Source organism: Pinus tabuliformis, chromosome 2_1 (genome assembly GCF_031772625.1).
Source record: "Pinus tabuliformis cultivar Carrire ecotype Pingquan chromosome 2_1, CPIR1, whole genome shotgun sequence".
Classification (NCBI taxonomy): domain Eukaryota; kingdom Viridiplantae; phylum Streptophyta; class Pinopsida; order Pinales; family Pinaceae; genus Pinus; species Pinus tabuliformis.
In genome coordinates this window covers 604876775-604903944 of record NC_142299.1, presented here as the reverse complement: position 1 = coordinate 604903944, position 27170 = coordinate 604876775, and the positions used below count along the sequence as shown (strand labels likewise).

The 27170-nt window shown below is 35.1% G+C and overlaps 1 pseudogene; it reads left to right on the top strand.

Moving 5' to 3' along the window:
- Nucleotides 1-2063: 2063 nt before the first annotated feature.
- LOC149201933 (putative LRR receptor-like serine/threonine-protein kinase RPK1) lies at nt 2064-25363 on the top strand (annotated as a pseudogene).
- Nucleotides 25364-27170: the final 1807 nt, after the last annotated feature.

The window sequence follows — 27170 nt, the reverse complement described above, 5'->3', positions numbered from 1 at the left end:
GGCTGATGGCTCACCAACATGTATTACTTGTAACTCTATTGTTTAACAACTATACAAATATGACTAGAAATTATTTTAAGTTGATTGAAAGTAAAAAGTCCCATTAACTTTTTTCACATTTTACCACAAACCGTTAGCGTAGGATGCTGATCTTTTCTAACGATGTATGTCAATGTATTCATACTACAAGTTTAAGAGGATGATTCCATTTAATATATTTTTCTTAATTGAAGAAACTAATGCTCACTTATTAAACATTTAATTTTGCATATATCATTATAAAGAAGTAATCTCATAATATACAACAACGAAATAAGAAATATAAAAATTATATATCAATAAAGTAAATTAAAAAAAATTATCAAAGAAAATAAACATTTGTATTAATGTTCAAGTGTTATTCTTGAAATCTTAATTATAATATTGAAAAAATAATATTAAAATTAATAATTAAGTTTATAGTTTTTTTTAATCAGTACACCTCTTATTTTTGCCTACACTTCTACTCTCCATTTGACATACGTCGCACATTTTTATGCTCACGTTTCTGCTTTCAACTTGACACCTTTTGCTCATAATTTCACATATGTTGTTTAACTTACAGTTGATTTATTGATTGAAATCCAAGTACCACGAATGGGGAGAGTTAATTTTCTGAAATACGGGGAAGGTGCCGTGATGAGAGGTCATCTGTCAGTTTAGGCAATGTCTCTGTGCCACAAACTAACATACCAGCAGCTGATCGTTTATCAAGCTCCTGTTCATTCTTTCATGTTTGGATTCTGGAATTTGTCTCGATAACCAACAAAGACAGGTGATGAAAAACCTGTCGTCCTACATACCTTCATGGACGACTGCAAAGTCTGATAACCCATGTGGATGGAGTGGTGTGAATTGCACTGCCAATGGGAGCAGTGTCACTGCGCTTCATATGTCCGGTTTTGGGCTGAATGGCAATGCTTGGCAGACTATATGCCAACTTCAAGCCCTTCAAGTCCTTGATGTCTCCAACAATGCGCTGTCAACCCCATCTGATAATGATATCCAGGCTTGCACCAGCTTGGTTTCCCTTAACATTAGCTCCAATTTTATGCTAGGCTCCCTTCCTTCGCTTGCACGGATGCACAACCTGCAGTACCTAGATGTCTCTTACAATAGATTAAGAAAAGACTTTGGCCCACAAATTCAGAGTTTGACAGACCTCATAGTATTAACCCCTTCCTTGCTGGGATTTCAGCTGAAGTTAGAGAAATTAGATCTCTCTCATAACTTTTTTGCGGGGTAATTTCCCCAGGAGCTTGTGAAGTGCACCAATTTGGATTTTCTAGACCTCAGCTTCAATATGCTGAAGGGAAACATCCCTGATAGTATTGGGAACTTCTCCAATTTAAGAGTCCTGAATGTGTCAGCCAATAACTTCTCTGGAGAGATTCCTGGAACATTGGGTAATCTCTCTAGTCTGACTCACTTCTCATCGAATCAGAATCAACTCTCTTGAAGCATACTCATCAGTTAGCTAACCTCAAAGGATTGCAGTTTCTGGATCTAAGCTACAATCTGTTAAGGGGAAGCATTCCTCCAGAACTTTTTTCTCTGAGCAACTTGCAAGCACTGGATCTCATGCAGAATTTGCTCACAGGAAAGATTCCTCAGAATTTCTCGAGTACGTTGTTTAGGCTGCGAATAGGCAACAATTCTCTAAATGGAAGTGTCTCTTCTACAATTGGGAATGCGAATGGATTGACATACTTAGAAATGAATAACAATTTACTAGATGGCCAGATTCCGCCGCAACTGGCGAAATGTACCAGTCTTCAATTACTTGATCTTAGCCACAACAAATTGACTGACTCATTAACCGATCCGTTGGCTTCACTAAAACATTTGCAAGTGTTGAAGTTGCCGGATAATTATTTTAATGGAATCATTCCAGGTAGACTGTCAAATTTATCTAATTTGTCATTTATCGATTTGAGTGGCAATCTTCTATCAGGGGTTATACCCCCAGAAGTTTTTGAGCTTAAGAAGCTGCAAAATTTGGGACTACGGAACAACAACCTAACATGAACGGTTCCAATAATGTTCAAGACGTTGTGTCCTTGTTAGAGCCCCAGTTGGGTGGCAAAAATACAAGTGGAACAATTCCACAAGAAATTGGATGCGTCACAAAGTTGCAAATTCAACTCAATCTCAACTCCAATTCTCTACAGGGAGAAAACCCACGTTCTCTTTCGAGTTTGATTACGCTAGAAATTTTGGATCTTTCCAACAATAATTTGACTGGAGAAGTTCTGAGTTCCTTGATAGCTATGGGCAGTCTTACATTGTTGAACATCTCAAACAATAGATTAACACGTGTCCTTCCAAAATTTCCAAATTCTCCAAAAGGTTTGATAATTATTGATACAGAAAATCCTGGTCTCTATACTACTGGGAAATTCGGTTCTGCTCCTGCCGCTTCTGCAAGGAAAAAAATCTCGACAATTTTGATCATTGGAGTTGTTGTTGTAGGTGTTGTCTTCGCAAATGTGGTTGTCGGATTGTTCATTGTGGCCAGAAAATACTTTCGACGTGGTGATCAGCAAATGCCAAAAGTGCAACTAGCCTGCAAGATTGAAAGCCATTTTATTCATCCTGATAGTATCCACAGGCTAAGGATTGACTTTGGAAAGGGTGTTCAAGTCACTGTAGATCCGGCAAATGTCTTCCTAAAGAACAATTTTAGTACCTATTAGAAAGCTGTCATGCCTTCTCGCATTAGTTTTTCAGTGAAGAAGCTCAATTGGAGTGACAAAATTTTCAAATCTGGAAGCTACCGAAAGCTTGGTGCAGAACTGGAGAAGCAGGGGAAGCTAAGGCATCCCAACATCCTGACTCCCTTGGCACATGTTTTAGACATAGATTCTGCTTACCTTTGCTACGAATATGTTCATAAAGGCAGCCTCTCAGAATTCCTTCACACTAGTAATGTTTCTGTATTGGATTGGTCGTCTTGTTGCAGCATTGCCATAGGTGTAGCGCAATGTTTGGCTTTCCTACATGGGTGTCAGCAAACAATCTTCCATCTTGATCTCACTGCCAAAAACATTCTCCTGAAGTCTTTAGCAGAGCCACAAATAGGTTATATTGAGCTTTGCAAGATTGTTGATCCTTCCAAGAGCACAGGGAGTATTTTTGTAATCGCTGGTTCAGTTGGATATGTCCCTCCAGGTATGTTCTAGCTACTCATTTATGCCAAAACAGTAAATGTTGCAGAACAGTGTTTTATAGCTATTTTTAGCTGTATAAGATAGACCATACTGCAAAATTTCTCACAATTATAGCTCATTATGATCGCAGAGATGCTTCAGTAAATAGAAGTTATGACTGTCAAATCACTGAAGCCAACAGGGTGTTTAGGAATGTCTTATACAAAAGTTTTTATTTACTATGGCTTTTGACCTGGTTTTTTTATTTTTATTTTTTTATATCTTTTAAAGCATAGATATCACATTGAGACTTTTTTGTCAGTGAATTATGTTCTTACGATGGAGATTAGGACTTGTAAAGTTCAATATTTGTATAATTCATAGTGTAACCTTGTCTGGTACAAGAGCCCAATTGCTTTTGGATATTTGAAAATTCTCCATATTTTCATTCTGTGCTATAAGTTGTTGCATATTAGTTGTTTTAGTCAAAGTATTGATTACAAGAAGATAGGTCAATTTTTACACATCATAGAAACAAGATTGAGTAGATTCAGGCAGTATAATCGACCCAACTCTCAAACAAGTGTGGGTTTGGGCCAAACTTGGTCAAATCTGGTCAAAATGTATGAGTTTGATTGACCTTGACTTATTAACTCATTGAGGTTGATCGAATTTCACCTTCTTGGTAGGTTTTAACAGTGTTTGCCTATTTAAGTATAGATTTTTTACTAGCCAAGTTTGTCCTGAGTTTCTCCTAAGTCCAAGTTACTCTTAGGCTATGTTGAGTTGCTTCCAGGTCCACTGAAATACAATCCCTTGTCTCAATTCAATCAGATCATTTGTCTTATTTTTTTTTCCTTCCTTTGACGATTCTCCTTTATGTAATATGTGTTGTATACTAAATGTTTTGACTTCATTTAAGATTTTTCTCACCTTGAGATCGATGCTTCTTTACATTTTTCAAATGTCATACTTTGGTGTGCATGGAAGCTATGTATATTTATTTTTAACATATTTAGCAGGCATAGTAGGAATACAGTCAGCAAATCTACTTGTTTCAAATTTGACTCTCTTTGCTTTAGTCTATGCAATTGGGAGCATATAAGGTTTTGTATTGATTTTGGTGCTTATTGACTCCCCTCGGCACCTTCGGCAAATATAACTTTGTGGATACAGGTTTGAATTCCCAAGTGACAGGTGAAATGGTGGGAAAACCCAATGTGGACTTTCAGTTTGAGGACTTTTTGACCCCCATTGTAAGGCCTCCGGGCACGACCACGGTTGGGTGTCGGGCGAGTCGGCATGCACGATGGGCGCACGGGCGGACGACGGGCACGCGAGTGGGCGCAAGGGCGGGCGCACGGGCGGGCGCGCGCTGAACAGAAATGCGACGTTTTAGAGAGCTGCTTGCGACGAAACGTTGGAAAGTTTACGACACTTAGGAAATGCGATGGGACGATGGAGGATTTATACCCTGCAAGCGTGGGAGGGATGTGTGGCCAAGCCGACACATGTTTAGGCACACACAGGGGTGTTATATCATTGTTTTGGGGGTCGGCTGGAGTGCCACCACCCACAGTGAAGACATGCTAGAACGCATATATATTGGCATGCGTTGGGATTCATTTGAAGGCAGAACGAAGAAGACAACTTTGCATAGCTCAAGGAGTCAAGGAAAAGTGCGCAGATTTGGAGAGAATGCGCATAGCTCATGCGCATGTCTTGAGGGCGCAGTTTCGGGTATTACTTGGAGCCGGTTGTGGGTTGGGCAAGGTGTGCCCAGGGTTGTCTTATGTGCAGAATTGTGCCGGGATTGACAAGGGGGTCTTGGTAGCTCGGGTGAGCACCCTCCCTTCGTGCAAGGCGTGCACATGGTTATTGTAAAACGCTGATTTGCCTATATTGTAAAAGAAGCTAAGTATTGGCTTGGAGCTTGCCAAGCATTACTTGTGATGATTGTATTATTATGAAGAAATATTGAATAATATATATTGTCGGGCAGACTTGTTCGGGAGCTGCCCCTCCCCTTTATACTATGCAATTGTTATTGTCTTTTATAATTGTTGTGGATAATGAATGAGTATGGGTGTTCATTGGTATAAAGGATAAATGTAATTTTACTTGGTTGCGAAACACAAACTAAGTAAGGACAAGTGAATTAGGCGTAGTCCATGAATGTTAGTATTGGTGAAAAGAAAGCGTTCGGCGGTGCCGCACCTCGCTATAAGCGGTTGGAAGACTACCACAGGTGTAGGGGTGTGACACCCATGGCTGGGTAATTAGGGAGGAAGGGCTTATGAAGGAGCTCTCTAATGGCTTTTGTCTCCTTGGAGAACTAGAGAAAGGCCTCATCACATTCCATAGTCTCAAGTGAAAAGCCACGCTCTTGGGAATGGATTACATGACATCACATTACAGTCTCAAGAGAAATGCCACGCTCCTAGGAATGGATTGCATGAAGAACAAGGAGTTCCAAGCGATGATCAGGGAAGGTGACTCAAATGTTGATGGGTCCTTGACGAAAAGGAATTTTGTGTTCTAATGATCAGATTGAGTCCCACGTCACTGGCACGGGAGGCCCACAAGGCGGGCATGGATTATGACATCCATGATTTGCATAACAGTTTTGTACAAGAGTAGACGAAAGTTAAAAGAAAATCTTAATACCCCAAAAAATGGTAGAAGGTCATTCTAGCCTGTCAAATGAAAATTGCCTCTGTTTCAAAAAAAAATATAACAAATAAATGTGAATAACTGAAATTTGATATGGATGGTGTTTTATTTAATTTCAACAAAAATCAAAGAAGAATTTCAGACACAAGCATGTCATCATCAAATGGCAAGTTGTGTCCAGAGCTCCGTTTTGATTTTTTGGAATGTTGGGTCTTAGAATATTCCATTCTCCCTTAGAAAGCATCATGTGAGAGGTACCCAAATCTGTGATTGCACATTAAAAATAATAATATTTCCGTGTGATGGAGCTCCAAACAGACATTAGAAAATAGCACTCCATATTTGTTCCACTTAGCTTTTGTCCATTATATTATGCTTTTGGGTCACTACAATAATTGCAGGCTATAGTTACAAAGCTCTTTGGCAGCATTTTTGGGATTTACTCCAACTCTTACAACACAAACTTCTCCATGAACTAAAAGCAAACATCTCATCCTTTAATTTAGAAAAAAAAAACTTCAGCTTATGTAAGTCTGCTAGCAGTAATCTCGATTTAAATTGACAAATGACATAACTAGACTAGAATATCTAGACATCTACTATCAACATATTTCCATTATAAAATAACATTTACTCAGCTCTGCAATGCCTGGGAGTTAGGTTTACATGGTGTGAAAACTCTTACATGCCATGAAGCTTATGCCAATGAAGAGTTCACAGTGGTCATGGCCTTTCCTAATCAACATATTGCGAAGTTTGTTGTGGAATGTATAAGTTTAACATATTGCTAAATTCAATCTGGGGAGTATAAGTTTAACCTATTACTAAATTCACTACATATTGCTAATTCACTCTGGGATGTATAAGTTTCTTGCTCAGCCTCCTCCCCCTTCACTGAGTTGTGTGAGCATGGTTTAAAGTTGAATATACCCAGTGTGTATCTTGGAATTTCTTTTGAATATAAAATTCTATCTCCTCTTAGCAGGCATGGGATGGCGAATTAACCCACTGCACTATTGGAAATATTAATCCCAACCATCACATTAAACACTCTGACAACAGCCATACTTGTCAGAAGTATTTTTGCAGGTTGCGTCTTTATTTGAAGATGGAAGGAATCAAGCCAGCACAGGGTACCGCGCAAACCATTCAGCAACACAGCAAATAATTTAAGGCATTTAATGTATTTTGGTAAATAGATATGGGCAAGCATTCTTCGGCGATTATTGCCCATACTCCATAAACATCTGCGCAATTTCCACACTCTACAACAACAATGTATTAATTATTTTGTTGTCATTTATTAATGTCAAATTGTGTGTTGAGATAAATATGTATGTAAAAGTCATTTTTCAAGAAAGATAGAAACAAAGTGAAAGTCTCTAAAGAGAAAATGGTGGGGCAAATTTTGGTGGGCGTGTGAAAACAACAGTTACTGTGTTTTACTATGTGTTATTCCGGGTGAAGTGTATATCACTGTAAAACCTTTGTTTTACTTTGTGAATGTCTTTATTTTCACGATTTAGAATCCAATCCTAAGTTATTATTGTGTTGCTCCAAACTTACTCTGTTCTATATTTTTTCCGTGAGTGAATACCGTGTTTTTAAGTCTCTGTGTTGCTGCACCAAAACTAGTTGCGCTAAATCTAGCTCCGCGACTCCGCGAAATTGAGTTGGGCGAAATAATTTTAATGTTGCGCTAAATCTAGCTCCGCGACTCCGCGAAATTGAGTTGGGTGAAATAATTTTAATCTGCATCTCTGCGTAGATTTTGTTCAATTTTTATAACATGGTATCAGAGCGGGTTAAACTTTGTTAGTGTAAAACAAGTGTTTTTACTAGCAATTAAAATTGTTTTGAGGGCAGATTGTTTTTAGCATATTTACTAGTAGGTATAAAGATTTTTTTACGCTCAGAAATGGCAACATCAAGCACAAGCTTGACTAATCCTCAAATACCTCGATTTAATGGCAAAAATTATGATTATTGGGCTATTACAATGAAGGCCTTGTTTTCTTCTCAAGGCATTTGGGATTTGGTGGAGAATGGTTTTCAAGGACTAGTAGATGCAACAGAATACAATGCCTTATCTCAAGCAGAAAGAGATTTGTTAAGGGATACCACGAAGAAGGATTCAAAAGCCCTATTCTATATTTTCCAAGCAGTTCATGAAAGTATTTTCCCAAGGGTTGTAGCAGCAACGAAGTCCAAGAAAGCATGGGACACCCTATAGACAGCCTACCAAGGCATGGCAAAAGTCAAGATAGAAAAGCTACAAATGTTGAGAAGATACTTTGAAACACTTTGTATGAAAGAGTCTGAGAATGTAGACTCGTCTTTTACACATGTAAGTGGGCTAGATACTCAAATTAAGTCTCATGGTGAGACACTTGAGGAAAGAATAATAGTTGAGAAAATTTTGAGAAGTTTTCTAGCAAGGTTTGATGCCGTTGTTGTGGCCATAGAAGAGACAAAAGATCTTTCACAGTTCTCAATGGATGAGCTTAATGCATCACTAATTTCTCATGAACATAGATTGAATAGAGCAACAATCTCCTCATTATATCATGCCTTCAAGACACAAGTATCATTTGGTCAAGGTCGAGGCAGAGGAAGATCATATGCTAGAGGAAGATCATATGCTAGAGGAAGAGGAAGAAGCCCACACAAAGTTGGAAGAAGCAACTCTTCAAGCTCAAGTGCAAGAGGCAACAATCAAAATCCAAGTCAAGGCCCAAGCCAAAATCAAGAACAAGGTAAAAGGTATGATAAATCTCAAGTTCAATGTCATTATTGTAAGAAGTATGGTCATTATGCAATTGAGTGTAGAAAGAAGCAATATGACATTGATAACAAACCAAGTGTAAATTTCACAAAAGAAAATCAGAACCATGATAGCATGTTTTTAGCTTGTAATGTAGCACAAGAAAAATACAGTGATATATGGTATCTAGATTCACGATGTAGCAACCACATGTTAGGAAACATAGAAATGTTTTCCAATCTAGATGAAAGTGTGAAATCTAAAGTGACATTAGGGACTGATAGCAAAGTCTATGCCATGGGAAAAAGAAGAGCTAATATCCTACCAAAGAAGGGGGAGAAGAAGTACATCTCATATGTTTACTTTGTCCCCGGTCTGAAGCATAACCTCATAAGCATTGGATAGCTCATGAAAAAGGGCTACAATGTCTTTTTCAAGAATGATGTATGCACAATTTTGGTTAGGCCTCCAAGTAGACAGCTGATTGCAAAGGTTCATATGACAAATAATAGAATGTCTCCCTTAAAATTAAAAACATATTTGAAGGAAGAGGGTGCACAAGAACAACTATCAATGAACTCACAAGAAGATGAAAGAAAAGATGCAGTTGTCACACAAATAACCTTTCAAGCAGAGGTCAAAGATGAAAACTGGTTATGGCATTTGAGATTTGGACATTTCAACTTTGGGGATTTGAATTTGTTGCATAGGAAAGACATGGTGAAGGGACTATCGCTCATAGAAAAACCAGACAACCTATGTGAGGGATGTATCTTGGGCAAGCAACATAGAGAGACATTTTCAGCAGGAAAGTCAGTAAGGGCAAAGGCACCTTTGGAGATTGTCCACTCAGATTTATCTGGACCAATGCAGACACCATCAATTGTTGGCAGCCACTACATATTGACCTTCATAGATAACTACACAAGGAATACATGGGTCTATCTCCTAAAATAGAAAAGTGAAGTGTTTGAGCGCTTTCTCCAATACAAAGCTCTTGTTGAGAAGCAAAGTGAACACTACATCAAAGTCCTTAGAACTGACAGAGGTGGAGAATACATGTCAAATGATTTCCTTCGTTTTTTTAGGGAGCATGGAATTCATAAGCAATTTACAACAAGGTATACACCTCAGAAAAATGGTGTGGCAGAAAGAAAGAATAGGACCATTATGGAAATGGCAAGGAGTATGTTGAAGGCAAAGCATTTGCCAAATGATTATTGGGTTGAAGTTGTCACTTGTGCAGCATATATCTTGAATAGATGTCCAACCAAAAGCATCCAGAACATAGTTCTTGAAGAGGCATGGAGTGGAAGAAAGCATAGTGTCACTCACATGAGAGTTTTTGGATGTGTGGCGTATGCACATGTCCCGGATGAGTTGAGGAAGAAGTTGGACAGCAAGGGGGAGAAATGTATATTTGTTGGATACAGTGATGAATCCAAGGCATACAAACTCTACAATTCATTAACCAAAAAGGTCATAATCAACATAGATGTGCAGTTCATAGAGGAGGAAGCATGGGATGGAAGTTTAGAAAATACAATCAATGTCAAAGCATGCATACCACATGAGGACAAAGAGGAATTAACAGCAACAATTAATTCCTCAACAATGACTCCCTCTACACCTATTCAAGTGCAACAAAGTAGGCAGCAAGAAACACCATCAACAAATAATAGGACAGTTTCGCGCAACCAAGCAAGTGCTTCTCCAAGCACGCTGCAAAGCGCAACACCAAGTGACATGTCAAGCCCATCTTCAGTAAGCACAAAAAGACCAAAATTTAGAAATTTAAATGAAATTTATGAGCAAGATGAAGTTGATAGTAGTGTTGTTTTGAATTCCTTATTTGCCTTGTTTTGTCATGTAGATGACCCAATCCATTTTGAGGATGAAGTCAAAGAAGAAAATTGGGTTGTGGCAATGGAGGAAGAAATAGAAGCAATAGAAAGGAATGACACATGGGAGTTAGTGAACCTTCCGAAAGGAAAACATGTCATTGGAGTAAAATGGGTCTATAAGACCAAAAACAACATTGAAAGAAAAATTGAAAGGCACAAAGCGAGGCTAGTTGTCAAAGGATACAAGCAGCAGCATGGAAGAGATTACGCGGAGACGGTCGTGCCAGTCGCAAGGATGGAGACAATGCACATAGTTGTGGTGATTGCCACACAGCATAAATGGAGAGTGTATCAAATGGACTTAAAATCAATGTTCTTAAATGGGTTGTTGAAAGAAGAATTGTATGTTGCACAACCGCCTAGTTATGAGGTAGAAGGCCAAGAAGACAAAGTGTTGAGGAAAGCTCTTTATGTGTTGAAGCAAGCACCACGTGCATGGTACAGCAGGATAGATGCCTACTTGTTGGACAATGGTTTCGAAAAATGTGACGGTGAGCCCACTCTCTACATCAAAGAGAGCGAAGGTAAGATTCTCATTACCGTCTTATATGTAGATGATTTGATTTTTACAGGTAGTGATGATTTCCTCATCGCTGAATTCAAACAAGTCATGAAGAGTGAATTTGAAATGACTGAATTGGGATTGTTAAGATATTTTTTGGACATAGAAGTGAAGCAAACAAAAAATGGCATTTTTAACCCTCAAGCAAAGTATGTGGCAGACATTTTGGAGAGGTTTAAAATGTAGAATAGCAAGCCTGCACCAAGTCCAACTGCCATGGGGTTGAAGTTGAGCAAATAAGATTGCAGCAACAATGTCCATCCAACATTATACAAAATCATGATAGACAGCTTGATGTATTTGACCGCCATTAGGCCGGATATAATGTATACAATAAGTTTGGTGTCGAGGTTTATGGAGACACCCAAGGAGACATTGGCAAGCAACGAAAAGGATTTTGAGGTATGTCAATAGGACAAAATAGTATGGCATTTTGTACACAACAACAAGTAATTTTAGGCTGGTTGGTTACACTAACAGTGATTGGGCTAGAAGTGTCGATGACAAAAAGAGCACATCAGGATATGTTTTTCAATTGGATTCCAGAGCCATTTCATGGACCTCCAAGAAGCAGCCAATAGTGTCACTGTCAACAACAGAAGCTGAATATGTCACAACAACAGTAGTAGCATGTCACGCAGTTTGGATGAGAATGATGTTGAGGGATCTTCGTCATGACCAAGAGAGAGCAACAACTATTTTCTGCGACAACATCTCGGCAATTGCATTGTCAAAAAATTTTGTCTTTCACAAGAGGATCAAGTATATTGATGCTCAATATCATTTTATTAGAGAGTTGATTAACAATGATGAAATTGTGTTGCAGCACTGCAGGTCACATGAACAATTTTTTGATATCTTCATAAAGCCATTGGCACGTGAAATTTTTGTTTATTTCAAAAACTGTTTGGGAATTTTCAATGGCGGCAATTACGATTAAGGGGGAGCGTTGGAAATATTAATCCCAACCACCGTGTTAAACACCCTGAAAACAACTATACTTGTCAGAAGTATTTTTGCAGGTTGCATCTCTGTTTGAAGATGGAAGAACTAAAGCTAGAATAGAAGATGGAAGGACTGAAGCCAGAACAGAGTACTACACGAACCATTCCACAATACAACAAAGAATTTAAGGCATTTAATGTATTTTGGTAAATAGATATGGACAAGCATTCTTCATCCATTATTGACCATACTCCATAGATACCTACACGATTTCCACACTCAACAACAACAACCTATTAATTATTTTGATGTCATGTATTAACGTCAAATTGTGTGTTGAGATAAATATGTATGTAAAAGTCATTTTGCAAGCAAGATAGAAACACAACGAGAGAGTCTCTGAGGAAAAATGTATTAATGTCAAATTGTGTGTTGAGATAAATATGTACCTAAAAGTCATTTTGCAAGCAAGATAGAAATAGAGCCAGAGTTTCTGAGCAAAAAATGGCGGAACAAATTTTGGTGGGTACGTGAAAACAATAGTTATTGTGTTTTTACTGTGTGTTATTAAGGGTAAATCACTGTAAAACCTTTGTTTTACATGGTGAATGAGCCTCAGTTTCATGTGAATGTATTTTCATGATTTAGAATTCAATTATAAGTTATTATTGTGTTACTCCAAACTTAGTGTCCTACTTTACAGGAGATGTTCAAGAAAGGCTTCTAAATCCATTGGAATCTTAAAAGTATGGAACAAACGACTAAGCAAATTCTCTAACTCAGCAAAGGTCTACTGTGAAGTTTTCTCGCAAATACAAGATAGTTGTGTTAGAATACGGATGACAAGTGGATTAGTTGTGGTATTGTTCTCCCAATTTGTCAAACAACAAAAAAGAAAAATCCCATTCCTGGAAAAGGAGAACCGTGCTAGACCATCATTTGTCGTACCTTCTTGCTTTGCTTTAGTTTTGACAATGGCAAATATGGAAATGCATGACAATAACATTCTATTGTAAATGTTATCACTGAGCAGTGCTTTTGTAAATTTGTGTGAAAGAGATCGGCGTTTAACGCAGCCCTGCATTTCAACTGTCCTATTTAACCCAGCCCAGTCTGTCAGCCGTACTGACAGGATTGAAACCAATAATGCAAACAAAATAGACGTCCAAAGCATTAGTAGGCATTATAAATCCTTAAAGGCTTTTACTAGAAGTAATTAATAAAATCACTTTGTTAGATCTAAAACTGAGTATCAAAGAGTTGAGAGCCAAGAGAATCCACAGTCATTAATTGGATACAAGGATTTGGCATTGACAACTGACTATAATCTATATGTAGGTGCTATCATAGGATATGAATCAGCACATCTTGCAGTGCTAGGTGATTGGTGTGGCCCCTTAGACAACTGACTATAATCTATCTGTAGGTGCTATCATAGGATATGAATCAGCACATCTTGCAGTGCTAGGTGATTGGTGTAACTCTAACAAGCTAGTAATTTCAGCCCACAAAGAATAGTTTGTGCAGATAAGTTATGCCCAGTAAGTGAAGCTGCAACAGGTGGCGGGAAGTTTATGATCTGAATCTGTGACTAGTAATTGCTGTTGTTGAGGGGCCGACATATTCTAGTCCTTCACTTCCTTTTTCTTTTCAAGTTGATTCCTTTAATATCAAAGAAAACCATTACAAATGACCTTTCCGCTGCATTCAAGGGATGAACCATCAAAATCACCTCCGCTCACATTAACCACATGGAGAATTTTTGGCTGGTGCAATTGATTTGCACAGTAAAGCAATGGCTTCTTTACAATAGGGAATCTAATAATACATATTACAATCTACTCGATTATGCTTGAAATTATCATAAAAGTATAAGGACAAACACAATAGCAGAAAAATCTAATGTGGGTGAATATGACCAGCCTAATTGACAAGATGAATATTTTCAAACACGTGAGTAAAATATTAAACATTCTGAAAGTAACAACTAAGTTACTAATAGAAATAAAAATTCTTTATTCTTTCAAGTAACTAAAACACCACAATATCTTATGGTGCCCAAATTACAAAGTACAATACACCTAACTTTAACGCTAAGGATGACTAAGAAACATTCCACCCATTCCAGATCTCTGCTTTGCCATCATTCTCAGTTTCTCACTCTCCTTCCCACTTTACCAGCTCAAATTAATCCAGTAGCCAGGAGTGATGACAATGACAAGCTCAAATTAATCCAGTAGCCAGGAGTGATGACAATGAAAGAGTTGAATACCATGTGAATGCAAAAAATTAAAAATCAAGATATACTCAATGAAAACCAGTTGATATACACAAAACAAGGAATCCACACATACAGGCTGGAAATTTGTATGAAACCTTCTATCTATAAGGGTACGAATTGCAATAACTGGAAGAGGCGGCCAAGGGTTACCGCACACTCTCCTTCCTATTTTACAAATTTAAATGAATCTAGTAGTCCATGTAAATGCAGAATGACAAAGATTCAAGACGTTCAAAGAAAAGCAGTAGATCTAGAGAAAACCAAAGAATTATTAAATGCATGGTCAAAACATTATAAGAAATTGTCTATCTAAAACAGTAAAAATTAAATTTACTAGGATGCTTACATGTGAAACAACATAAGGATATTTTTTTGTATTGTTCATAAATACAAATATAATGGATCCAAAGATTCCCATTCGGATATTTCCTGTATAATTTTTTTGTTCAACATTTGATTTTAAAAACTATCTGAAGATAGAGTGTATTTCAACATAGCATGCAGACTTTCTAGGCATAACACTGAAACTAATAAAAGTACAGGAAAACAAAATACATTTTTCTGCTCCAAAAACATAAAAGTGCATTTCACTTTGAGTTCATGGCTGTCATTAAGGGAAAAGAACCCTTGGATCATTACCCACTTTCTTAAGGTTTCCACAAAACCAAAACAAAGCTATTTTGGACAGGTATACAACCTTTCTAGTTAATAAAGTGCATTTCATAACAAACATGGCTGCCATTAAGGGAGAAGAACCCTTGGATCATTGCTCACTTTCTTAAGGTTTCCACAAAACCAATACAAAGCTACTTTGGACAAGTCCACAACCTTTCTAGTGAATTTTAACTGGTCTACCATGCTTTGAATATTCCTTGCATCTTAAGAGAACATTTTGCTCTTCTACACTTCTCTCCAAAATATGTTTTCACATACTTGTAATGTCTCTTATGTCTATGTATTATAATTCATGCCTCTTCTGCATATTTCTATTTCATGTAATTTTACAGGCACTCCAAAATCATTGCAGATGTCTAAACCAATGACACTTCAAAAAAAAATATGCAAAATACTTACAAGTGAAAGCTAATGTTAAATTTCTATGAAACTTTACAACTATTTAAATAACAATACTGGAATTCACTGAATGAAAACATACTGAAATTCAATAAATGAAAACATGTGACATACATGCCTAATTGAATTTTGCTCAATAATATATATATTAAAAAATAAAAATAATAAATATACTTAAAAATAAAATAATATATTAATTATTATTTACTTAATTATAAAAATCAAGATAAATTTTTCCAATTTAATAAACTTGGAAACCTCTCTTTACACATTTTCGGACAATTGCTAGTTACCTATTCTTTAATCAAGTTACCTATTGATTAAAGACCTTGACTGCCTCTTTTTCTCGACTTGTTACCTATTGATTAAAGACCTTGACTGCCTCTTTTTCTCGACTTTTACTGCTCACTGAACCTTCAGACTTCCCTCTTTTATGCTTCGCTCAACTAACCCGATCCACCGATCCACCCGTCGATTCCAATAAACACCTGATACAAACCCTTTCCACCCTGAGAACCACCCGCGCAAGCACGAGCATTTACCGAACCCAAAAGCCAGAGGGCCCCGAGCCACCCTTATCCCGATTGCAGATTCGCTGAAACTGCTGACATGGCTGCTCGGGCCCATTGCCTCTGTCTCCTTTATATAGACGGCCGTTAGCGACGTTAGCGTTATTACAGCAATTATTTATTGCCAAATTTTTTTACAACTGAAAAACTATCTTTATTCCATTTAATATCTGTCCTTTCTCCTCGCCCTGGAGCTCGAGGCGTGGAATTAGCCGGCTACAATGGTTCCGTGGGTCCGGTGCATGGATATGCATTCTGAAGCAAGTTATTTCTGGAGTTTTCTATCAATATGTTTTTAATAATTAATAATAATGTTTTTTTATGAGATTTGTTTTATTTTTATTTGTATTTAATTTCTCGATGATTAATAATGATTTTTATTAGATATTTTTTTAATTTATTTGTTAAATAATGTTTTTTATTGGATTTTTTTTTCTTTTAATTGTTAATGTTTTTTTATATTTAAGATATAATTTAATGCGGTGATTTTAATAATTAGTAATATTTTTCTATGAAAGTTTTAAAATATAATTTAGTGCGATGGTTTTTACAATTTTTAAAATGGAGAATTACATGTTTAATAATTTGAAATAAGGATGGAAATGAATTTAAATATTTTATAACAAGTTCCCAAAAAAAATGGTTAATGTTTTCATATGAAATTTTTAGTAAATATTTTTACATTTACTTTTATTGTGATTTATAAATTTGTATAGATAGTAATTTTAATATGTGGAGTGAGTTATGGTGAGGATAATTTGGTTATTAATAAATGTGTATAATTTTTCAAAAAAAAATCATAATTATGAAATCATATGACTTCATGAATATGAGTAACTTTATGTGAATATAAAGGTTTCTTATTACATTTTAGATATGATGAAGTTATATAATTAAGAAATGAAGGATAAAGGAATTTGAAACCTTATTTAGCGCTGCAAGGGCAAGGGAATATAAATATAACCAATAAATAGTAATTAATTTATGTAATATTTGTCTTTTACACTTGTCCTTATGCTAAGATATTTTGATAAGGTCAATTAAAGTAAGAACTTAGTGACCATGACATAATTTGCAAATGCAATTCCATGAATGATGGGCTCAAATGTAAAATGGATTCAAGATTATTGTTGAGCATAACTCCTAATTAATGGTTATTGGGTTGTCCTTCTTTGAGCACATTGCATCTTAAATATGGGAAGAATGGCGATAAAATCCTAACTATGGACATTAAGAAAAGACCATCAGATATGAAGTAACATACAATCACATAATATGCTAAATTGATCAATGTGATGTGTGGATGTAAAGAAGACATCAACCATTTAGGCAATATGTGGAGATGATTAGTAAATTGTTGTGTTTATTCTATTGGAACAGTGCATCACAATAGATCTGATCAAATATTGAAATTGTTACTTTGAATTTAATTCCTTTTAGATCTCAAATTATTTATTTATTTTGTGTATCCTTACAAATAAATTAGCTAAAACGTGAGGAATATAGAATGAAAATAAATAAACATAACAACCAAAATAGGCACAAAATTTTCCCTAGGAAACCTTTATAGAAGAAAACCTAGCTAGAATCTGAGGTTGTTTTGCTCTCTATTCTCTCTAAGTATGGAAAAATATATACAGACAAAGAAAGAGGTGCTCTCTATTGAGTTACCTAACACATATGACTTATAAAGTTGGTACAAAATATTAACCCCTTTTATTTTTTCTCTCTAACGTCCCACTCTCAGTTGCTTAGCTTAAGTATGGAAAAAAATACAATAGCATCTAATGGAACCCCTACCTCTCCTAGTGGCTTAGTATTTCACACAACCCAATAGCTAGCTAGAGGTAAGGTTTGACTCCCTCAAAACTCAACTAGAGTTAAAATTTTGGACCTTCTAGACACTTTTTGATAGTCCACACATGGTAGCCCCATATGCATGAGTAAGGGCTTATGTGACATCCATTTGTACCATGGTGTTTCGTCTAATAGATCAACTTGAAGGAGGCATATATTTTGCATATGAACTTTGGGCACCAGAGGGTATCACTCAAGTAAGAGTTTTTTGACCCCAAAAAAAAAAGATTTTAATGCCTCAAAATGGATCTGGAAGGTTCGGGACCCCAATTTTTCAAACTGGGATCTATTAATAAAAATGAACTTGCAAGTTGATTCCTATAAGTTTTCCACTCTTAAAGCATTGATATATAAGACAAATAATATAATAATCCAATCCAGATTAGGAGAAATTATAAATGAGAAATAGTATTGCAATTCCCTAAAGTACATGTGAGGAAATCCAAATTGAAAGAAACTTACCCCTCTAATGATAATAAACGTATGAGAAGATAGAAAAATAAGTATAAATAAATGAGGGTTCTAAGAAATGAATTATGATAACCTATTGCAGTACTCATAACCACAACCAATCTAGAATGATGGGATGAACATAACACGGTAATAAATAGATACATAAATTGAATATGTGGGGGTTTCTCAAAGAAGTGGAAGAAATCAAGCAAAATGTGATGCAATCTTTAGGAATTAGGGAATAGTCATGATGAAATTTAACTTAGCACTCTAGCAATATCTTATAAATGAAAAATCATGTGGCAAGCGGTTGTGGAATCACATAAGTTATGTGTGGCAAAGGAAATAAACTATGTTGACTAATGAGCGAACACCTAGCATGAAGTGCATGAAGGAATGTTGCAAGAAATTCTATGATGAGACTTTCAAAAGGATTATGCATAATTTACAAAACAAGTGAATCAACTAATGGAGCTTTCATGAAAATGATGGCCCCAAAAGTGGCAATGGGGCTATCATGAACACTTTCCCACAAGAATGTGTGCTTATTCCTAAGAATGCATATGTGTTCCTAGGAATTTAGGCTTGGCAAGGCCTAGGCTACCAACCACGACACCAACATGTGCATTCTTAGGAAATCTCATTATGTAACTTGAAAACCCTAGTTTTGTGCAATATGAAAACCCCAGCTTTGTAGAATTTGAAAATCGTAGCAATGTGGAATGTGGAAACTCTAACATACTGAGTTTAAATTTGAGTACATAATTAGACATTGTAAGTAAACTCACCATATTGACCTTATATTGCAAGTTAGCAATGTCTGTTGATGTATATTGAAGTGGAATTTGGATACCCTAGTTTTGTGCCATTTAAAAACCCTACTTTTGTGGTATTTGAAAACCCTAGTAATGTATAATTTGATAGAATGGAATTATTGTTTATACCATTATGACTAATTTATACCCAACCCTTCCATTCACATTTTCCTATCTTCTTCCCTCACTATTTTTATTCCTCCACCCCACTTTCTCATTTTCCCACAGACACTTCATTGACTCTCGTTGAAGCAGTTCTATGAGCTTTCTTATCAATGGAAGCATTCACCTTAAAATAGTGAATATTTAAGTACGTCAAATATATTTTATTGTAGTGTGTGAATATTATAAAGATTATATATAATGAATATTAATACAAATAAAATAAAATTCCCCTTTTTTATTTATTTTAAGAAAATTGAAATGAAAACTCTCCAAACATGTTCACATATAAAAATGTATATAAAAAAGCTTAAACTAGTTCTAATTCTATAAAAAACAAAATCAAATTGAGCTCTTGGTTCCTTTACCTTAGCATATAGCTTCACAATAAATGACTTGATTTCATCCCCAAGTTTGTTAAGGTTAGTGTTAGAATGTACCTTGTCAATGACATTAGTGTACATCTTATATTCCATCACTGGATCCTGTAGGCCACTGAGACATTCCCCTTTAGATTTACATTCTAGAAACATGTACAACTCATTAGGTTCATATCTATCTAATAACTACCATTTAAATTTTCTCTAGAAAACATATTTCTCATACAAGCTAGGAGATAATTGAAATGAACACTCCATAGGCTCACCATTTCAAAAATTAGAAGGAATACTATTTTAACTCATTACAGGAATAATCGACCCTATGAATGAAACCTTGAGTCTTAGTAGAAACTTTATGGGTTGATGCAAATCTCATGCTATTCAATAGTCATGAATATAGTATTGATACTAATAATTGAATATCTTTAGTCATCATGAAAATAGTATGCTTTGCCTCACAATCAAAACAATATTGAGGAATCCCAATATGTGAATCATTAGTGCTTCTACCACCTTCACACTTTTGGTTCTTCTGCCTCCTTTAGTGTCTCCAACTTCGCAAAAAGAGAATTGAGGAAATACGTGTGTTAAGTTGCCAAACTCCTATTTCATTGTGACATTTCGCTAACGTGTAAACAAAACTCGAGCTAGTTTAGCATTTCCATAACATGTAAAAATAATTGAGCGATCTCACTTTAGAAAGTAATGCATACAAATTATTGAGTTCAATTATTTAGAAATAATAAAGTAGGGTTTCTAGTTGGATGATTTTGGCTATCTTCTAGTATTATGTATCTTTATGAAAGCTCAAATTCAACAACTTTAGAGAATTTGTAAGTGATTTTCATAGAACTTGGATAATTGAATTCCACAAATGACATATAAGATGGAAAATGGTTGGTTCACACTATTATGCACATGAAAAGTCACACATTATTTGTTTATGATATGTAACCATTTCTAATCAACTTGCATGCCAAAGGTAATAAGACTAGTTTTGATGCAATTGGACAAAGGTAGGTATTATCACAGTCATAACCATTGCATACATATTTGAGATCGACACTTAGCAACACCAAAGAAAAGTATCTCAAACATATAAGGTAGTAATGGTTGGTTAATTATCAAACTTTTATGCACATGAAAAATCACACATTGATCACATATGGTATAAAACCATTTCTACTCATCTTCTGTGGCATAAACACCATAGATTATTTACACATCCATTAATTATTTCACCTCATTATTCAAAGAAGTAGGGACTAGTTTCTTTGTAGCTATCTCCATTGTTCTTCTATTTTTTTTCCATATTCTTGAGGAGAGCAACTTATAGTCATTGAAAAAAGTTAAATATAATAAACTAAAAAAACATACGTAAATTATGGTTATATGTTTTAATATAGTTTGAATAGATCTATGCAACAAACTATTATATTATAATTTAATTTAATTTTAAACTAATTGACATTGTTTATTGTAAAATTAAATATTAAAAAATAAAAAAAGATCTAAGTAATTAAAAATGTTGTGTATTAGAACAATTAGGATAATTTTGGAACACAACTTAATAGCTAAATTTGAAATTATAACACAACTTAAAAGCTAAATTTGAAATTATATATTAATTGATTTATGGAGAAAAAAACTAAATTTGGAATTATATTTTAATTGATTTAAAAATTTTAAAAATTAAAATTTACTGAATAATGAATTGATTGAATATTTTGTATTATAATGTAAAATATTAAGTGATTTTCAATGGATAAATAATATAAAAAATAGAGTTTTACTTCAAAAAATAGAGTTTCCAAATTCTCTAAAAAAAAATTGAAAGTTAAGTTAATGTTGTGTATTAGAAATATTAAGATAGTTTTGGAACACAACTTAAAATTTAAATTTGAAATTATATATTAATTGATTTAGAGAGGGAAAGAATTAAATTTGGAATATTGTTCTAATTGATTTAAAATTAAAAAAAAATTACTAAATAATAAGTTGATTGAATATTTTGTATTATAATGCAAAATAATAAGGGATTTTCAATGGATAAATAATATAAAAATTAGAATTTTGCTTCAAAAAATAAAGTTTCCAATTTCTCTAAAAGACTTGAAACAAAACAATTTGGAAAAACCTCAAACACTAACAATAGATAAATGCATGTTGGTTGTTGGCTTCCTCTTGATTCTCTCATGTGGCCTGAAAGTTCTAGTCCATAAGCATCATTTACTAATTATCATGTTGTTGTTGGGCAATTTCTTCTTTTTTAATTTCCTCAACAACTAATTTAACTAGATTCAAAACCATATGATAAATAGCAGTGCACCTAGCTTGAAAAGATTGTGTTTGCCTCTTCTAACCATACATATTTTCCATGATGAATGCATATTTAGTATCTCTAATTTCTTCATGATAGTGCATCCTACCATTCACATAGAAAATTGAACTCCTATTCTCTTCAATAAGACTTTCCTCTCTTCTCACAACTCCATGGATATTAGTGGCTTGACGTAGTCTCAAAATGTGAATTGTGTTCCATTCTGAAATCATTAGAGAACAACCACAAATTCCATCTTCCAATTCTCATGCATTTAATGAGTAGACATTTTCCTACATCCTTTCAAACAAATGGTAGCTGAGTAAAATACCTTCAAAATCAAAGTTTGTCCTCATAAATTTGGACACTAAATTTATGTTTTTCCATGTGAATAGAGGTGCTTTATAAGGTCTTCAAAAGAAGAAACTGAGAAAATTTACCCAAGCAATTCCAATAGGAAAAAACCACAAGGTTCAACAAGCCACTAAATGAGCCACTCAAGTGAATTGTGATCCCAAAAACATAACCTTGTTGAGCATTCAAGGTCATAGGAAAGAAAGTACTAATTCAAATGGGTTTGAAATAGAGCAATTCACCACAATGCAAGAAACCATAGAGCCTCCCCTACAAGCATTCCAGGATAACCCTCAAAAACCGTTATGCCAATTGCTGGAGCACTAAAGTCACTTCTTAAATAATTACTCTACTTCAACATCAAATCATAAGTCTGTGAAGTTACTACTAAGGTAATGTTCATGGAATGTTGACTTCCCTTGTTCCTTGCCACTTGAATTGCCACTTGGTTTTCATGAAAATCATACTCATAACTATGTCTTGAAAATTTAAAAAATATGAAAAAGTGAAGTCTTTATAACCCTTACAAATTTACTATCTTCAAAGAGGATGAACTAGTCACCCATTCCACTTGGTTTTTATGAAAGCATACTAACTATGGTTTGAAGAGCTAAGAAGTAGGGAACGATGATACTTTTATAATTCCTACAAGTTTGCCATCATTTAGAGAAGAGGAACTATAATTTGATTATTACAACCCAATCCTAATATCAAATAAACTCTTGATATGTCTTGTAGAGAGGAGTTTAAATCTTTGGAAAAGAGCCACAATCTAACTTGGCTAACTAGAACTCATTCAAAGGTTGTTTCTTGATTTTATTAAAGATAAAAAAACCCCTTTAGCCTACCACGGGTAAAAATGATATATAATTAAAAAAATTACTTATCTAAAAATTAATAAAACTTTTTATATCATAATTTAAAATATTCTGTAATTTACAATTTAATTCATAATTTAATGTAAATTTAACTCACCAACATAATTTATATAATCCAAAATTAAATATAAAATAAAACTATAATATGATCCAAAATTAAATGTAATTGAATTCTCAAATATACTATAATATAGATGTATTAATTTATAAAGAAACTAAAATTATTATTTTACAATATTTATGAATTAGGATATCATTTATGTTCAAAACTAATTGAATAAGTGAATGGTGGAAATTTGATACTTTTTATTGAAACATTCATTTTATAATATATATAAATTTGGATATTGTGTACATTCATAGTCAAATATGTAAGAATTAATATAATTTTTATTTAGTTTAGTAAAAAATTGTAAATGGAATTGATATGAGTGATCTTATGGCATAATACTTGCTAAGATTTTGCAAATGGGTAGTAAGCTAAGTGGACTTGATTGTGGAGAAAAGTGATAATTAAGGGTGCATGAATTATTAGAGACTTCCGATGAATGACCTCCTTGGAAATCCTGATTATAAACTACCACAATTGTGAAATGTTCAATAATGGGAAAAAAAAGCTCATATTCACAACAAAAAAAAAAACACATTCCTAATTTTATTATAAAAATAAATATTAAAATGAATGAAGGAATTTTTCACTTTTATTTTTCTTGTCAATCTCCAAGATAAAACATGTATATCTCTATGGACTCTAAAGGCTTCTAGGATGAAACATGCGAAACAACTTCTAAGATGAAACATGAAAATTTGGGGGGACTAAAGACTAGATTTGTGGAGACTAAACATTATATCTCTGTGGACTCTAAAGGCTTCTAGGATGAAACATGCATAACAACTTCTAAGATGAAACATGCAGATTTAGGAGACTAATGTCTGTATGTATATTTCATAAAAAGTGTAGATCTTTATACACCAAAAGTAAACTTATATACAATTTGTTGTATCAAACCTAAATTATTTATTTTTCTTATATCCATACAATACAAACATAAAATTGATGAAATTAAATATCTCTAAAAAAATCCACTAATATAATCCAATTTACTCATTTAAATAGTTACCCCACTATCCTTGAAAACTGGCTTATTTTTCAACTATAAAAATGATCACACTACCCAGCAAATTGTGCACTCACAGAAAACTTGATCATAGAATTATTCCTACAATCTTTTTAAAGTAAATTCCTTTGCTATTCTAAAGATAGTAATGGTGGAGTTAAATAAATAACCACGGAGAGGGATTGTAATTCTAGAGCTATCAAATAAGCTTTATATTTCTACATGTATCCTCTTCTTTTCAACTTAAGATTGCAATCACCATGCTTAGAACATACCAATCCAAAAGAACAGTTCCTTTCCTGTTATTCTTTTAGCTAGATGTACAAGGCAACAATCATATATAATTACGAGAACAAGCCCACAGAGCCTGGAAAGGGCCACAAGAGAAGCCTGGCCTGGAAATGTGTACTGACGTTTCTATCCATGGAGTTACCTTGCTTTATGAACAAAGATGTACTCTGTTTTAGTGCAACCATTTTAAAGATTAAGCAAGAGAACCAGATTGACACCATTCTTAATATACGTGTTTATTCTACTTGAGTTATTGCGTAGATTTTTTATGGATTTGAATTCTTATTTCCCTGTATATTAGTATACCCTTCTGAGGAGTCTTGCACCATAGCTGCTGCTTTGTCCAAAAAGTAGCACATTGCCAACCAAAAGTAGATATCAAAATATAATTGTTAATTTTGTATAGACAAATAGGTTTGGATTTATATTTATAGTTATTTAAGACACAGAATCTATTAATACTTCTTTTATTTTTGATATTTTTTTGGAATAACAGTCTTAACCATAAAATGATTTTAAAATCTGGAACTTGCTGAAAATTATTTGTGTGGGATAGCGTAGTTTGCCCTGATTTAATTGACTCCATATAGTGGTTCTTGTAAAGCAACTGGTTATTGGGAGGCATGCTGATGTTTCTTTTTCTTGTAATACAGATTACAATGCGAGCAATCTGAGTGATGGGGCTGCTTGCAAGAAGCTTGTGCTTGTAAAATGGTATCCCACCGAAAAAGACAACGGTGGCTATATCCATGGCCATGATGAGAATCCACATTAATCAGGAGGCTTCAGAGTTGAGAGATACACCACCAGAGTTAGCAAAACTAGTTCCTGAAACAATAATTTATGCAACATTGTAAATCATCATCATCAAGGAGATTATATAATGAGGAAAAATACATACAAGCTCATATTCAGAAGAATCAGTAAAAATACATACAAGATCATGTTCAGAAGAAAGAGGAAAAATACACCCATAATTAACAGACAATCCATACCAAAATATTGTATATTCAGTGGCCCTAAACAAAAGGATACCTACTGCAATTTCGACAACCTTTATAGCTTCGTTTTTTTGCTTTGATCCCCTGCCAAATCAGACAGCTTTCATAATTATTAGGTGGCCCTAAACAAAAGGAAACCTACTGCAATTTCGACAACCTTTATAGCTTCGCTTTTTTGCTTTGATCCTCTGCCAAATCAGACAGCTTTCTTAATTATTGATGGCTTCCTCTGGCCCTACCGTAAACCTAGATGGCTTCCTCTGCCTCTAGCGGAAATCGGGTGTGAGCTTGGGTATTTTGGTATGCAAACTGGGCGAGCTATGGGGAATGGGGGTGATTGGGAAGAAATACCACAGACACAACTTCCATAATTCAGAATAGTTTCCTCTGGCCCCGGAATAGCTTCCTTTGTTTCTGACGGCAACTCTCTGAGAGCTGGGTATTTCTGTGTGCGAAATAGACGAGCTGTGGGGAATGGGACAATTGGGGAGAAGGGCGAGCAGTGAAAGAACAGGATAATGGGACAATTGGGCATAAGGATGAGCTGTGGGAGGGAGTTTTAAATTGAGTCTCGAGCGCCTCCGGATACAGGCTCGCCCTTTGAAAGTATTCGTTTTTTTTCTGGCTAGGTGAGGTGGGATTAAATCCACCGCTTTTAAAGAAAGCGGCAAAAAGGCCAACCAAAATAAGATATGTAAGTCGTGAACTAGTCTGATCAGGAGCCCTCCACCCGCTTCCACGACTGAGCGCCTGGTCTCATTTTCTTCTCTTTAGCCAGGAGTCGGGAAGTGAATAGGAACATGGCACCTATAGGATTTACCTAAGCATGCTGTCAAGGAATTACAGGGACACTGTAAGTGCAAGAGAAAGGTTGGTGATATCCTGATTATAGAGCTCTAGCCAAGCTTGCTTGTCGATACGATCTGAATTCAGGGATGTTTGGTACAGAGGGCTTCCTCTTTATAGAAGGACAGGGATAACCTCTGAAAAGGAAGTCTGTTAGCTGGGCATCCCTTAAATCCGCCAGGAAACAAGTCCGGATAGAAACACCTAAAGCGAAGGTAACAATCCAACATCTCCCTATTAAGGGTGGATCGCAGCAGAATCCTACTAGTTAAAGGCAAGAGCTCTGGTCTTATACAAAGAGTATTTTGCTCCGCTACTCTCAATACCATCTCATGCCCTTGTGCGAGGGAACGCATAGGAGAAACAAGCTGCCAGAGAATGGGCTTTGCTTTGGAGGGGATAACATCCTCATCATAGCTTCTTCGGGCATACGCCAAGCCCAACAAATTGGTGCCGAAAGCGACTATCAGCGGTTGTTGCCGGCTCAGAATCACCTACTGAGAAAGTGGGCGTATTCTCTTTCAACCGGGACGTATGGCCGTATTCTCTCTGCCTGCCTGGAGTTCATTTAAGTAAACCCCGAAAAAGTATTCCGTGCCCGCCCCAATTTAATTATCTAAATTACATAGAATTTAAATATCTCTAGTATCAATTTATAATAAATATCGAAAATTTAATTTTTAAAATATATTTTAGATTACAAAAATTTAAAAAAATAAAGATTAATTAAATTAT